Genomic DNA, 17,548 nt, shown 5'->3' on the forward strand with positions numbered 1-17,548 from the left:
GTCACAAGCATGTTGAAATCACAATACATATGTGAAGCCACAATTGGTTGGTGATGTCACAATGGAATGCCAAAACTCAATTGTCATTAATGCACAAATGTTTACAAAAGGGCTGTGATTTCTCCAAAGTCATGGGTTGTAAGCAATGTTATGAAGTTCTAACTTACTTCATTATATACTTCATTGTAAAGATATTGTCCAAAGATATTTATTCTATTTATTTATTTTTACTTTGAAAATTCTGTACACAGGAATTACAATTACATGGGCAAGGTAATGAGTACCTTTCTTATCAAACATTGTTGCTTCCTCCTTTGTTTCAACTTCCCATCCCTTCCCATTTCTTACCCCACTCCCTGACTCTGCTCGCCTGCCTCGCTTACCCCTTCCCAATCCCCCACCCGCACCCCCACGCCTGTCCAAAGTCGGAAAGTTCATTTTCGACATAACATCTTGCATATCTCATTGCAATGTTTCCACCTGTATTCCTATTTAAACATTTTTTTTCTTTCTCCTCCACAAAGTATACCAACAGCAAATACAATGAAAACAGGGGTGATGTTATGGAGGAGGGACATACAAAGCAAAAAAAAAAACATCATCTTATAAATGTGTTAGAAACAATCGCAAAAAAGAAAAAAAAACGTTTGGGTCCCTATCTTGCACTTCATTTCACCTATCATCAACTTATTTGACCGTTTCTGTTTCTCTTAGAAATATACTAGTTATTGCACATAAGGGAAACCATGGGACCTATATTTTTTGGCCCTGGCTTACATTACTTTATATAATTTATTCTAAGTCTTTTTATTTCCTAACAAATGTGGCATTGACATTCTTTCTAGACCTCAAAAGACAATAAACCAAAGATGTTTGAGTTACATGAGTAAAATAATGAGTACACTATTAAGAATTATTATGATAATATAAAATATATACATATGTACCTATATATTATATATATAATATATGTAAACCTATATAATAAATATTCTATAAAATATATCGATATGCATATATATAGGTATATACATGTAGGTACCTATATAATAAAAATTATATAGTTATATATAAAATATATTATATATAATTCATAAATATGTAATGTCAATTATGAAATATTTAATATATATAACACGTATATATAGATATACACATAATATGAATACATATAATATGTATATATACATATATTACATATGTCATATATAATATATAGGTATATATACAGACATATACATATAATATTTAGGTATATATGTTAATATAAAGGAATATATACAGATATATACCTATAAAATTTAGGTATATAAATATAGGCAGATATATATACATAGGTATATATATTTTATATAAATATACAGAATATATTACATATTATATATTAAATAAAATATATATCATCTAAGTATATAAGTATATGACATATTTATATATAATATACAAATACATATTATATATAATATATATGCTTATGTATTATATGTATATATCTATATATACCTATATATTATATTATGTATTACATATTATATATAACATATATTTTTATCTATAAATATGTATATATAGAAATGATAGTATGTTTATTATGTATTTTATATAATATATTTGATATATTTTATGTCATATTATCATTTATAATTATATAATATGTACTACATATTGTATATATAAATATATGTATATATTCAAATATTGTATATATTATATATACAAATATATAGAAGTATATATTATATACACTATATATGCATATACAATACATATACAATATATACAATATATGAATATATATACACATCTACTATATGAATAATGTATTCAATATATATATATGCATCTATATACATACATTTACATATATACATATATAAATATGTGTTTATATATATATATAAACACATATATATATATATACATGTTTACACATTTGAAATATATATTCAATAAAATATATTCTCCCTCTCTCTATCTATCTATCACACTTTTTTGATCAGTTCATCTACTGAGGTTTTGGGGATGAATAATGCTGTGATAAACATTCTTATGCTGATAGCTGTTTTATGGCCTTGTTTGTGTTCATTTGTGCCAATGGCCAAACATGGGATTTCTAGATGATGTGTGAGCTCTATGCATTGTCCTTTGAGTAGCTTCCATACTCCTTTCAAAGGTAGTTGAACAAGTTAATGCTCCCACCAAAAATGAAATAAGGTATACATTTGACCACATCCATTCCAGGATCTTTGATTAGATTTCTTGATCATAGGTGATGTGGAATCTCAATGTTGTGTTGATTTGCATGTCTTTTGTGGCTAGAGAAGTTGAGCATTTCTTCACGTGTCTGTTGGCCATAAGTTTTTTTTTTTTTTATTGTAAGAATACTGTATATATCTTAGCTAGGGTAAATAATGCTGCAGTAAACATAGTTGTGATGGTAGATTTACTATTGTCTTGATTGTGATCATTTGGGTAAATGCCCAAAAGTGGGATTGCTGGGTCATAGAGGAGTTCTACGTGGAGTCTTTTGAGGAACCTCCATACTGTATTCTAAAGTAGATGATCCTCATTAGAAGAATGGATCAAGAAAATGTGGTATATATATATACAATGGAATTCAATTCTTCCATCAGAAAAAATGACATTGCTCCATTTGCTAGAAATGCAAAGACTTGGAAAAAAATTATATTAAGTGAAGTAAGCCAGGCACAAAGAAAAATAGATTCAAAAAAATAAAAGAAAAATAGGTCCCATTGTTTCCCACATTTGTAGTATGTAGTATGTCTGAAACAAGCAGATTTGTTAAGACAAGTTGATGTGAGGCGAAATGAACTCCAAGATAAGGACCTAAATGTTTTTTTTTTCTTTCTTGCTATTTTTTCTAACATATTTTATAGATATTTTTTGTTGTTTTGTTGGACTCTTGAAGACGGTATCACCCCTGTTTTCACTGTATTTGATGTTAGTATAATTTGTGGAGGGGAAGGGAAAAACAAATTGTTTAAATTGGACTACACGTGGACCCATTGCAACAACGAGATGTACAAGATATGTCGAAAAACGAAGTTTTCAACTTTGTCAGAGAGGTATGCAGGGTGAATGAGTTTTGTGGGAGGAAATGGGAAGGGATAGGAAGGGGAAACAAAGAAGGATGCAACAATGCTTAAGTAGAAATGCACTCATTTCATTGCCCATGTAATTGTAAACCTTTTGTACGTTATTTTCACAATAAAGAAAGAATACTGTACAGAGGGGTAACAGTTACCTGAGCAAGGTAATGAGTATATTTCCTACCAAACATTGCCTCTTCCTTTGTTTTTCTCCTACCATCCCTTCCGCCTCCACAACTACATTCTCCCCCGACCACACACCTATTGTAAAGTTCCTTTTCCAACAAAGTGCCTTGTAGTTGTCATTGTTACAATGGGCAACTGTATCCCTATATAAACTATTTTTCTCTCCCCAAATTAGTGAAGATGCAGGGCACCGACATTATATACAGTGAAAACAGGGGTTATACTGTAGGGGAGGAACATACAAAGAAAAAGAAAAGAAAAAAAAGAAAGAAACAATTTATTTGCTATAACTGGTGTATGTCTGAGCAAGCAGAAAAAGTCAAATGCTATGTACATATTGACCAGATAAGATGATTTTAAGTGAAATCAACACCAAGGTAGCGAAACAAGTGGTTTTTTTCTTACTTGTTATAGTTTCTCTGCAAGTCTTTAACCCATTTATTAGTGGGGCGGCTGTTTCTTTGAGAATTTGTTGGTGTTGGCTTCAATTTTGTGAATTCTAATTATATTTTAGGTAAGAGATCCTTGTCTGTTGGATGGGTAATGAAGATTTGTTCACAATCTCTGGGCTTTCCTTTGATTTTGGTAGCTATGTACTTTCTCCTGCAGAAGTATGCTGTTGCACGAAATCCCTTTTGTCCAACCTTTTCTTTGAGTATTTGTGTTTCTGGGTCTTTCTTCAGAAAAATTTGTCCATTGTCAAGGAACCCTAGAATAACTCCTATTCCTTCCTCTAATGTTTTCATGTGTCTGCTTTCATGGTGAAGTCTTTGATCCATTTGGAGTTGATTCTGGTACAGGGTGATATATGAGAATTTAGGTTCAGTTTTTTTGTTTACTAAATTTGGAAAGCAGCATTTACAGAAGAGGCTGTCTTTCATCCATTATATTGTTTTAGCTCCCTAATATAAGTTTAGGCAGCTACAGTTCTGGGGGTTCATTTCTGGGTCTTCAGTTCAATACCATTGTACCTCAGGTCTATTCTTGTGCCAGGAAAAAAGCTGCTTTGATTACTATAGCTTTGTATTGGAATTTGAAACTTTGTATTGATATTCTCCCAGCACTGTTATTTCTGCAAAAGATTGCTTTTGTTATTTAGTGTTGCATGTGAATTTGGGGATTGCTTCTTCTATTTCATTGATGAATGATGTGGAAATATTGATAGGCCTTAAATTTGTAGATAGCCCTTGGCAGAATTGTCAAATTATTGGTTTTCAAATCTCTCCACTTTGTTGGTATATGGACTCAGCAATACACTTGCATCTGAGTACTACCTTTGCTGTGTCCCAGAGGAGCTGGTAATTTGTGTGTTCATTTTTGTTAAATATCATGAGCATTTAAATGTCCATTATAATGTGTTCCATGACCGACTGGTGGTTCAAGAAGGTGTTGTTCAGCCTTCATGTGTTACAGGATTTTCTTGGGTGGCTTTTGGTGTTGAATTCTCCTTTTATTCCATTGTGGTTTGAGAGAATGCAGGGGATAATTTCAATCTCTCTGAATTTGGACAAATTTTCTTTGTAACCTAAAATGTGATCTATTTTGGAGAATGTTCCATGAGCTGCTGAGAAGAATAAGTATTCAGATGCTGATGGGTGTTATATTCTGTACATGTCTGTTAAGTCTAGTTGAGCTATGCAGTTCTTTATATCTGAGGTTTCTCTCTTGAGTTTTGCTGTGTTGTTCTATCCAGCTAGGATAGTGGTGATTTAAAGTCCCCAATAATTAATGTCTTTCAATTTATATGAGATTTTAGGGCAAGTAGTGTTCCTTGGATTAATTTGGGTCCTCTGTTTTTTGGTGAACAGACATTTCAAATTGTAATATGCTTCTGAAGGAGAGATCCCTTAATGAATATGTAATGATATTCTTTATCTATTCTTGCTAATTTTAACTTGAAGTCCCTTGTACCTGACATTTGGATTTCAACTCCCACCTGTTTATGGTGGCTGAATTCTGGGCCTTGGCACTGTCTCTCAGCTCTTCAGCTCAAGGCTAGTGCTCTACCACTTGAGCCACAGGGCCCCTTCCAGTATTTTTCTTTTTGTTTATGTGGTGCTAGGGAATCAAACCCAGAGCCTGAGCCACTTTTACTTTCATTGACTCTGCTGAGAATTCTGAAATTATTCTGATTGGTTTCCCTTTATAGGTGATTAATTTTTCTCCCTGAAAGCTTTAATCAGCCTTTCCTTTGTCTCAATTCATCCTGTGTGGATTACAATGTGACAGAGGGATGTTCAATTCTGGTCTGTTCTATCTGGTGTTCTAAAGTCTTCTTGTGTTTAATGGACCTATCATTTTGCATGTTTGGGAAGTTCTCTGCTAGGATCCTGTTAAATAAATGTCCTAGATGTTTCACTTCTCTTAGCCTTCCTCTACAACCATTAGCTTTAAATTAGGCCTTTTAGTGGTCTCTTCTAACTATTGAATAGATCTATCATATTTCTTAGATTTGTACTTTTTTTTATAGTGTCAAGGCTGTCTTCAGTCCCAGAGAATGAATCCCCTTCACAGACTAACCTACTCTCTAGGCTTTTTTTATTGAATTCTTATTTCCTTTTCTTCTAATTGGTCAGATTTGATGGCTTCAGATTCTTTGTTGGAGCTTTGTTTTACGTCTTGTATGGACTTCTTTATCTTCTTAATAATGTTTTCAGTATGTACTCTAAAATCTCTTGATTGGTTATAAGTTAATTGGACAAACTTTCCTTTCATTGGGCTTCACCCAGCATTTCCTTTGTAGCCTCTAGGGATTGCCCAAACTTTCTGTTTATGGATTCCATTAATGCATCTATTAATCATTTTTTTCTCATCTTGCTCATGCAATTCCTCAATTACTCTTTGATCAGCCTCTCAGGCTCATTAACTCTTCTATTATTCTTTCCTTGGCCTCATCATGCGCTTGCATTTTCCTATCACGTTCATCTAGAGTCTTTTGCAGGCTTTCAAACTTTTCATTCAACATATGTATCAGTAGTGTTTGTAGAGGATTTGGGGAATTCTTCTCTGGATTGTTATATTTATTTATTAAATTATTTTTATTGTGAAAATATTATACAGAGTGGTTAAAATTACATAAGCAATTAATGATTATATTTCTTATCACTCATTATTGCCTCCTCCTTTGTTTCATCTTCCCATAATTTCCTATCCCACCACCACTTCTGCACTAATGTTTTAAAATTCGTTTTTCAACATTAGGTCTTGTACATCTCATTGTTGCAATGGGTCCACCTGTATCCCTGTTTAAACAATTGGTTTTTCCCTTCCCCTGAACAAATACAATGAAAACAGGGGTTTTTCAATGAGGGCGGCATGCAAATCAACAAAAAAATCATAAATATATTAGAAAAAATATATGAGAGCTTGACTTGTAAATTTGTTCAACCAATTTGGAAAGTAGTACTGGATGTTCCACAAAAGCCTCCATATAGACCTCCCCTTGACCCAGCAATCCCACTTTTGGGCATTTACCTGAAGAATCACAAACAAGACCAAGACCATATTAAAGTTACTAGCACAACTATTTTTATTACAGCATTATTTATGATAACTACGATATAGAACCACCTCAGATGCCCCTTAATAGATGAATGGATCAAGAAAATGTGAAATATAGACACAATGGAATTCTCTGCCTCCCTCAGAAAGAATGTCATTGCCCCATTTGTTAGGAAATAGAAGACTTTGGAAAAAATTATATTAAGTGAAGCAAGCCAGGCTCAAAGAAAAATAGGTCTCATGGTTTTCCTTATTTGCATCAACTAGTATACTTCTGAAACAAGCTGAAACGGTCAGATAAGTTGATGTTAGGCGAAATGAACCCCAATATAAGGACTCCCACTCATTGTTAGTGGGAGTAGAGATACCTGGCCATACCATTTTTCTTGTCTTTCTCCACCGTGTTCTGCCAAATTTTGTATGAAGGCAAACCAATACTGTGCTAGCACACTGCTTTAGGAAATCATCAAACTAAGCTCTATAGTTGCACAAATTGTTTAACACAGTCAAAATAAGGACATATACAATCCAGTTCATTAGATACAATCTAGTTCCCAACAAACAACTAGGGATACAAAGACTAAGAAAATCAAAGAAGAAGTCAGATGACCAGAAATTAGTAAGTTCAGGGAGAATTGTGAGGAGAAAATAAAATTAGAGACATATGGGGATGGAAAGGGAGAAAGAAAACACAATACCTAAATGCTGAGAGAGGTAATGGATAGAAGTAAAGGAGAAGGGAGATACAGGAAAAGGAAAAAGGAAAAAGGAAACATTTTAAAATGAAACACTTAAAATGTATAAAGGAATAGTACAACTGAGGGAGTTAATGAATGTTTGTGAATTAAGTAATCAATACATTAATTAGTATGTGCACAATTAAGAATAAGGTCAAATAATTGCATATGGATATATATCTGAAGATGAATTGAACAGCTATTAAATATAGCAAAGGAAGCACAAAAGTACCAAGATAAAAAAATAAAAACAATAAAAAACTAGAAATGATGAAAAATTAGAAAACAATTTTTTAAAAATTCTAAAAATAGATGGACAAAAGTGTTCTTCCATTTTTTTTGGGGGGGGCAGGATATTCTATCTCCCCTGAGACCTTAACCAGTTTATTGGTGCTCTGGTTTGCTTACAGTTTTTGATTTTCCTGAGGCTTCATTGATTTCTTAAATCAGTTTGTTTCAGCAGGCAAAACAAACTCTTCCTTACTAGAGATTTTATAACACCTTCCCAGGTTAGTGCAATGGAATGGTGATTTCCTTTGAGTATCACAAAAGAGAGAGATGGCTGTTTCTTCTAGCTTGGGGTTGCTCTGATGGTGCTAGGCTCAGGGTAATTGTTGAGGCTTGTCAGAATGTATAGTTTTTCCCTGAGGGCTAGCTCCTGAGACACTCATAGAGCCCAGCCTGGAGCCGTTGTCAGGATTTTTATTTAGACTTTCCAATTTTTTTTTCTTTTACTCTCAGGCATCTAGGTCTACTTACTGTGCTACATTGTGGTGGGATAGCCTCTTATCCAGTGATGAAAGTCAGTCATCTACGGGCAGAGATTCCTCTGCCTGGAAAGTATATCTTTCTCCTTGCCTGGATCTGAATCTGACATGTCAGTTTCCTTTGATCTGTTAAATGGCTCATACTGGTTTCTTCAAAGGTCTTAGTATCGGGTGTTCTGCCATGTCCTTGTCAGTATCAATGGTGGATTTCTCCTCCTGTGGTTGGGGAGTATCTACTGTCTCACTCTTGCTCTGTGGAAAGGATTAAGAAAGTCTTCCTTGTGTGGTACTCACATCTTTCCATGGGTTTCCAGGCTATCTATGGTCTGCAAATGTCTGTGGTGAGCAGGATGAAGATGTTTGCTCCTTGTCAGTTTTTGCTGGTGGTGACTATAATCTGCACACACACCACTTCTGGTGACTGTGTTCTGGGCTGTATTTGTTGATGAGGTGGCAATGGTAGCAGCTGCTGTAGCTACTGCTAAGGACAATTTTGAGAGCTCAGGTCTGTCTCCATAACCAAGCTGCGTGTATTTTTCACATCTGACCAAGCTCTCTTTAATATTATGGTACATCATGTGAGTCTAAAGTCTTGGACTTTGCATTGAAACAATAAAACTTTTTTCTATGAGAGATGTTGATTAAAACTATTAGGACCACTAATCACTTCTAAAAAACACATGTCCTTTGTGACACAATAGTCTCTAGTATACCCATATATTCATTGTGAATTACAGACAATTGAGATTCAACCAGCCATTATAACATCAAAATCTTTTGTGACAACAACTCTCTCACATTGCCCTTATGATAGCATCAGATCATTGTGATATCACAAAACTTACAATCATATCACACCCTATGACATCTTATTGCATTGTGACATCATAGCCACATTGTAAATGCCTATTCTGCATGACATAATGATGTCTAAGCTGGTTCAGACCTAAGTAGGTCGGTGCAGAGTTCAGATCATCACGAAATTCCCAGTCCAAATGTGGCATGTGTGTTAACAGAAACCCATTGTGAACTAATCACCATTGTGACATCACATGGGCATAATGATATCAGTAACCCACTGTGCCATCACAAACCTGTCTTCTTCACAACCTTTCTTTGCCATGTGATACTTTAGGCTAATAATTTGTTTTCAATTTGTGAGCCAATAATTTGTTTTCAAACTGATAATATTTCAGAAATGACATGTTAAAAAAGACATCTTCTGTGATATCAATGCCACTCTGACATCACACTGCCAGATGTCATGACCATTCTGACACATAGTGAAATCAGAAACCTGCTAGCACTTCATCACATTTTTCACAATACCTACATTAGAGACATCACAGTTCTTCTGTGAACTCATATATTCATTATGAGTTAGTGAAAATTGTGATCCTGTATACCATTTTGATGTCCATACCTCTTTGTGACATCTCAAACCTACTGTGATCTCATCACAGTAAGCATCAAGAGCTAATGGTGACTTCAAAACATTATTATGACATGATATTTCGACCACATTTTCATTGTGATATCACTGTCCCATAGTGTTTTCTGAACACTTTAATTGCTGTAAGGGAAATCATCCCAGAAGCCTCATTTTGTAATATAGTATATTGTAACCTTTTTAACAGAACTTACAAGTTGCAGGTAGCCAATTGTTACAAAGACCGACAGCAAGCAAATAAAAGTAATACAGCTAGGAAACATGCTAAAGAGAAATAAAAAACAAAAACCATGCAAACAATGTTATGGATAGCTTAATTGGGCTGCAATGATGACCGAAGCTTAGCCAGGAGACAAGACACAGGGCAAGATAAGTTAGACAATTGGCATGACATAATGATGTCTAAGCTGGTTCAGACCTAAGTAGGTCGGTGCAGAGTTCAGATCATCACGAAATTCCCAGTCCAATCAAATTCAGTTACCTATCAGCCAAGTACCCACACCTGTCTCCAGGGATATGGTCATGCACATTACCTTGGATTTAGGTGATATGCAGGGGGTTTTCTTCCCCCAGCATGAAAGCAAAACGGTAGACCCCACAATCAACCATGTGGCCAATAAGGTGATGGCCAGACTGACCTCCATACTTCATCATGACCTCATATTTTAGATATCATACTCCTTCCTTGAACATTTTGAACATTGAATTCATTGTGAACTAGTAGCAACTGAAGTCGGACATATCATTGTGATATTACAAGCTCATTGTGACATCCCAAATCCATTGGGACCTCATCAGCACTGTGATATATAATTACTGATGTGACATCATGATCAGATAGTTACTTGAAGTTCCTTCTGAGAACTACATGTTGGAGCTTTCCAGAATTTACCTGTTGGAAACTTTCTATATACAAGTTTGTCAGGCAGCGGCCCCAATGATTTTCAAGATAGTTTTGGCAGTGGCTGGTGGAAAATTTCCAGCATGTCAAATAACCAGATACAGACAGAAGGTTTGAGCATGTAATTCTTTTCACAAGATCAGTATCCACATTTACACACTTTTTACCACTCTTTTTTGCTTCATTCTTTAATCTTAACGAGTAGTAGCTCTAGAAACACCCTGATTTTAGAGTGGTCTCCTGAACTACCTGATCAGCTCAGTTGTTTCCGTGCACCTACGTGTTCTCTAGATTCTTTAACTCCTTTTTATTAGTCTGAACCTGTTTGGAGGTTGGAGACTTCTTCCATTTATCCTCCTCCTTTTCACTCTTTAAAGCTTGCTTTTATGTTCCCATTCTGCTTTTTAAATTCCTCCTGACCTTGCAAGTGTTCTGTCAGGGTCACAGGAAAGTTCCTTTGACTTTTCAACTGCTGCTCTTTCAGCAGCCCCTTTGCTTGCTCTTCATCTCCTCCGTTCAATTCACAGTGGAGCTATTGAGAGGGTTTTTTTTTTTCACCACTATCTGCTTCATTGGGACATGCTACTTCTGCATTACATTTATTGTGAGGACCTTGTCATTGTCTTTGGGTTTTCCTGGAGTAGTTCCTCTTTCTTGACTTACACTTCCTCGTATTTTTATGACAAGTCTTTCAACTGTTTAACTCTTGTATTTTTGTGCCTAATGCTGTTTTTCCCGGGTATTTCCCATCAAAATATGAGTGTTCTTGACTCTTTCTAAAGAGTAACAATCCGTATTTTGACCCATTTACTATTCTGCTTAGTTTTATTGGCCTCTTCTCAATGACACAAAAATTTTGGGTCTATTCTTCTAACTGGCCTTTCAGTTCTTCCTCTGGTGCTTTGAATTTTTGCTCACACCCTTCAAAGGTAAAAGTTTAATGCACTTTTTTATCATGACCTCCTTTTACCTGTCCTTGATTTCAAGTACAGTGTCAGGATCTTCTCCCTGCCTTGCTTGTAGTCAGCAAGGATGGAAGCATTTTTGTCCTTCTCTTCCTCAGCCTGTGACCTGTGGATTTGTGGATTTGTGTACTTCGATTTCATTTGATTCTGCGTTTCTCTCTGTTTCATTTTGTGAATTTTTGTTTTATTTTTGACTCACAATTTTATGATTTATGTCTTCAAATCTTGTCTTCCCATCTGATAATTCTTTGTTTTCTCCACTGTGCTGTTTAATGCATTTTTAATCTATTTGTGGGTTTTGATTGGCATCTATTTGAGATTTAGAATATTTTTTAGCCTGTGTTTTCAAACAGAAATGTCTCAAATTTTCATCACCACATTTATTCTTAAGTTTAGTGGGCTGATTTTTAAGTTACCACAGTTGGATTTCAGACTCCCGAGCTCATTTGCCTTGTTCTCAGGTGATATAATCACAGTTTGCCAGTGGCCACCTGCCTATTTAACATGTAATTTTTAATCCTTCTCTTCCTTGGAATTTCCTTTTTCCCTTGCTGTTTACTTCCAGTAAGCACACAGGTCTAGTCCTAGAGCTTCCCTATTGATATTTGCAAATGAATTAAACTGTCTTTACCCTGAGTCTCTTGATCCCTGTCCTGGTGCTGCTATGTGAAACCCTTTCTTAGACTGTTTTGTCTTCCACTGTATAACTGTTATGAAACACCGGATGGGCAACTGCTACCAACTCAAATAATACCTTTTCTCAAATTCTTCTAAATTGTGAAGCTTTTTTCCTAATATCTGGGGCGACTTTGTAGTGAAAGCCATATTTAGGGTTCTTCAATTATCCTGGGCCTCAGGATCTATAGGCATATAGTTCCTATAGGCCTCTTGGAGGCTTTCTAGAAAAATATTTAGGGATTCATTGGGGAACTATAATCTCATTCATCTTAATTCAAATAGTTGGCCTCCTAGCCGCTGCCCTTACCCTGTTAACAGGCTTGCAATATTGCTAAGCACATCCTTACCTTGATTGCTGTTCTACTCCCAGCTTGGTTGAGTCTGGGGAAAGATTTGCTCCAATAGGAAAGTGGATTCAGTGGGGGAATGATCAGGTCCAAGGACCACCTTCAAGCCACTGTGCCAGATTCGCTCCCTTCCTCCCAGTTGGAAAGCAGCTATAAAAGTTGCCCTCAGTCATCCCAGGTGAGCTGATGTAAAGAGATCAGGCCCTGGGCTTTTTCAGAAAAGGACGGATTTTGCTATTTCCCCTTATACATGACACTAATTGTAAAGGCAACATGTATTAGAAAGTTGGTTTGCCCACCATCTCCCCAGTGTGCCTATTGTGTACCACCTCAGGCTGGTTCAAGAAACTAATTCTGGTATGGAGGGACTGAACATCAGAGATGCTGATGGCACAGATTAGGAGGATGTGTCTTTTTCTGGGGGATCCTATAGCACCAGAAGGAAGATATTTCAGTTACAGGATCTTTAACATTTTGTACTCCCATCCTGGAAAACAAAGGAGTAAGCAGAGGTATATACAGGAAACAGAACTATCAACACACAAAAATAGCCATAAACCCTAAAACCACATGTCCCATATCTCTCAGTGATGCCCTCTTGAGGAGGTATAAGATGACCTCTGGAGGAGATCCCATAAGGGCTACTGAGGAGAATCTAGATGACATCTGGAGAGGTTCCAGATGGACTTTCAAGGAGGCTACAAAAGACCACTCAAAGAGGTCTCAGATGGCTTTAAAGGACCCTCCAGGTGACCTCTTGAAGTCTCAAGTTGACCTCCAGAGGAGGTCCCAGATGGCCTCATGATGAGGTTTCTATTAATGTACTGTGGACATCTGAGATGACCTGTTGAGCAGGCCTAACCTGACCCATGGAACAGCTCCCAGATGCCTTCTCACTTAAGTGCCTAGATGACCAGTGGAGGAATTCCCAATTGGACTCTACAGGGACCCCAATTCACCTCCAGAGGAATTCCCAGGTAGGCCTGGGAGAGGCCCCAAATAGCCTCTCAAAGAAGCCCCATATTTCCACTGAAGTCAGTCCCAGAAGTCCTACCAATAAAACCCTAGACTGGAGGAAGACCTAGATGAGGACCTCGAGGAGGGCTAAGATAACCTCCACATTAAGTCACAGATGGCTTCTAAAGGAAACCCAAGATGAACTCTCAAGAAGGTCCCAGATGGCTTCTCAAGGATGGCCTCTTGAGATTACCCAAAATATCCTTCAGAGGTGGTCCAAATGGCCTCTTGAGACTGCCTCAGATGAGCTCCAGAAGAGGTTTCAAAATCAGGCTGGCAAGTTTGCTGAGACTCTCACTACTACATGGGTCTGAAATAACTCTTCTTTTCTGTTTTTTGGTTTTGTTTTTGTTTTTTGGCTGGTCATGGGGCCTGAACTCTGGGCCTGGGCCCTGTCCCTCAGCTCATCTGCTCAAGGCTAGTCTACCACTTGACCCACAGTGCCACTTCTAGCTTTTTCTGCTTATGAGGTTTTGCAGAATGGAACCCAGGGCCTCAGGCCTGCCAAGCAAGCACTCTACCACTGAGTACCTTCCTAGCCCTGAAATGATTCTTATCCCTGTTGGTCCACAGGAAACAACAACTCTAGGGAGGATTTCACCCCTGAAGGATGAGAAACTCACATACAAGGAGGTTTTCCCAGAGGCCAAGGCCCAGTTCCATCCATATGGATTATCTCTATGGGGCCTCCAAAATTTAAGTCCTATAAACCATGAAATAATCCATCAAAGTACGATTAAGATAATAAAATTACTTACACTACAAAAGGACCTGTGTTTATCTTGTCCTGGGCTGGATATTCAGGTCAAGAGCAGCATTGAACACCAAACCTCAGACATCCAATGGGCAGCAATGCCCTTTGTTAATTCATCTGCAAACCACCAATACCAAAATTATGATCTCCAAAACTCCAAACTTCAAAAGACAAGGTTTTTCTTTTCCCTTCCTCACTCCTCTACAGATCTGTCCTTTCTCCCAGGTTTTCCCTATTCCCCTTCCACCAGTTCCTTCTTCTTTTTAGGCCTCTCTACTTTCCACAGGACTGTGCCCCATTGATGCGTTGCCATCCTTACCCTCCTGCTCTCACTCAACTTCCTCTCTTATCAGGTCTTGCTCTCCTGCTGTCTCACCACTTTCTTCCCTCCTGTTATTTTCCCTCTTTCTCTCCCCTTCGTTTGATATGAACACAGCCTATATAAGGGCTGTACATCTCCAGCTTTCCAACAGATCTCTTGCCCAAGTTTTCAATTGTCACTTCTCCAAATATACAATGCCCAATCCCTTCTTGACATATCTCCGTGTGTTACATGACAGCTCAACCCCTTCAGAAGCATAAACCTCCCTCTCCCATAGGCCAAGCAATAGGGGCAAGATGATGATTAGCTCCCACAAATGATTGGGGCCCAGGTGCTTATTCAAGCATCCTCATTGATAACAAGTACCAATTGAAATTGATATTACAAACTCATAATGACAGCACCAAACAATTGTGACTTCATCATCAATATGACATCACTCATGCATTTAGCCACGATCACATTGTGACATCACAAAACTATTATGACCTCTTACAATCATTGGAAAAAAAAAACATGGCCTTTGTGACATCACTGTCCCTTTGTGTACCCCTATCCTCATTGTGTACTATGACAATTGAGATCAGACATGCCATTGTATCATCACAAAGCCTTTCTGAGATCATCACCAGTGTAACATCACATTGTTCATTGTGACATCACCAAACTACCACTTCACCATAGCATTATTACTTCACATTGTCATTGTGATGTCATGGGCAGATTGTGAATGCCCATTCCCTGATTTCATTCTATTCCAAATGTGAACTCTGGGTTGATAGCAGAAACACTTATGATGTGACAGCATATCATATTTGTTTTAAAGCTTCCATTGTGTTTTGGAAAAACTAATATAACTTCATTACATTTTTCAAAATCATGGCCTTTGTGACTTCAAGTTTCTTCTTGGAACCCTTATACTTATTTCTAACTAAGGGCAATTGAAATGGAATATGTAATCGATATTACTAATATGAAACCACCTCATTACATCTGTGACAGCACAGTCCTATAGTGATTTTACATTGCTGTTGTGACATCAAAATCAAATTGTGACATCTCAAACCTATTATGTCCTCTGAGCAACTTCGAAAAAACACATTTTTGTGACATCACAGTCCCATTTTTTTATCCATATTTTCATTGTGAACTAATGACTACTGCAACAGATATGCCAGTGTAATATCACAAACCGTTATAACACCATAATTTTCATTTTGACATCATCATCTTATTTTGATATCACCAAAGTCCAATGGCATTAACTATTACGGCATCATATAGCCAATGTGACATTATAGACACATTGTGAATGCCTATGTTGTGATTTCTTTCTTTCAAATGAGGCATGAAGTTAATATAAGAAACCCATTTTGACTTCATAACCATTGTGACATGACAATCCCTTTGTGACCTCACATTGTTATTGTGATATCATTAACCCATTATGACATCACAAATTGGTCCTGTCTTATTAATTTTTGTGACATGTTGCCATTTCGATATCTTAGATTCTAGGTAAGTTCATAATTTGTTTTTCACATGATAATATGTCAGGAATGTATGGTATCTGACATCATGGCCACTGTGACATCATACAGCTAGATGTCATTGACCACTGTGTTACATTGTGACATCACAAGCCTGTCAACTATAGTGACAACACATAACTTTGGAGACATCACAGTCCTTTAAGAACTCATAATTATTGTATGTAAATGACAATTGAGATCCACCATGCCATTGTGACATCATCAACCCATAGTGATATGACAAATCTATTGTGAGCTCCTCAACACTATGGTATAACCAACTAATTTTGACATCAAACATAATTATGAAAGGAGGACCAAGATGGTGCCGAAACAGTAGGGAAACAACACAGGTCTCTCCAAACAGACAGAGAGCTTTCCTAAGCTCAATTTTCCCAAAAGACCCATGACTGAAAAGATGATCACCCAGATAAAAAGAGGTGCAATAAAAAGTAAAGGAAAAAAAATTACAATGGGAGAAAACACGAAGACCCTTCCCCAACCATTGATGTCTTTGTAAGTCTGTGCCAAACCAGAGCCCAGCCCAGAGCCCCCAGAACCACAGTAGGCTATCTGAAGAATGCCCACGAAGAACATACCCAAAGTGCTGGTGCCAGAATCAGTGATAGTTAAAAGAGGAATCTCAGAGCTTGTAACTTTCATAAAGAGCTTTCACCAACCCCTCATCAGTAGAGCAACCTTGCATAATCCTACCAAATTCACCAGGAATCACAATAGTGGTGGGAAGCCAATAACTACAGGGGTTCATCCACAGAAGGCCAGTGCAGGAGACTCCCAGGTGCCTGTGCTGATATGGACATTGCAAATAGAGACAAAAACATCGGAGCTTAGAACATGCAGAAACACCCTATTGGACCCCTCTCTGGCAAAGTGGATCGAATCCATCCTGCCAAAACTCCTGGGCCCCCAGAACCACAGTGACCCATAGGAAGCCAATGCAAAAACACCCATGGTGCTTACCAGGATAGCATAAACAGAGTCAGAGATGGTGTAAAACAAAGGCCCTGAGCCACCACCATCACCCAGCCCAGCCTACAATCATCTCAATACAATGCTAACCCTGGTAGCAACCTGCAATCTACCGTGCACAGAGACAATGACCTGTGGCAGCACCATTCGACAGCTCTCAACCAGTTCTAGCTAAGTGCCCCAACAGGAACAGCCTTACCTCATTCCAAGAGAGACCAGAGCTGGCAAGAACCTCCAGAGCTTGACCCATACCCTTCCCCCTGCAAGCTGCACTACAGGTTGCACTAAAAT

The sequence above is a fragment of the Dipodomys spectabilis genome, unplaced genomic scaffold (assembly GCF_019054845.1).
Source record: "Dipodomys spectabilis isolate Male_0828 unplaced genomic scaffold, ASM1905484v1 ptg000164l, whole genome shotgun sequence".
Classification (NCBI taxonomy): Eukaryota; Metazoa; Chordata; class Mammalia; order Rodentia; family Heteromyidae; genus Dipodomys; species Dipodomys spectabilis.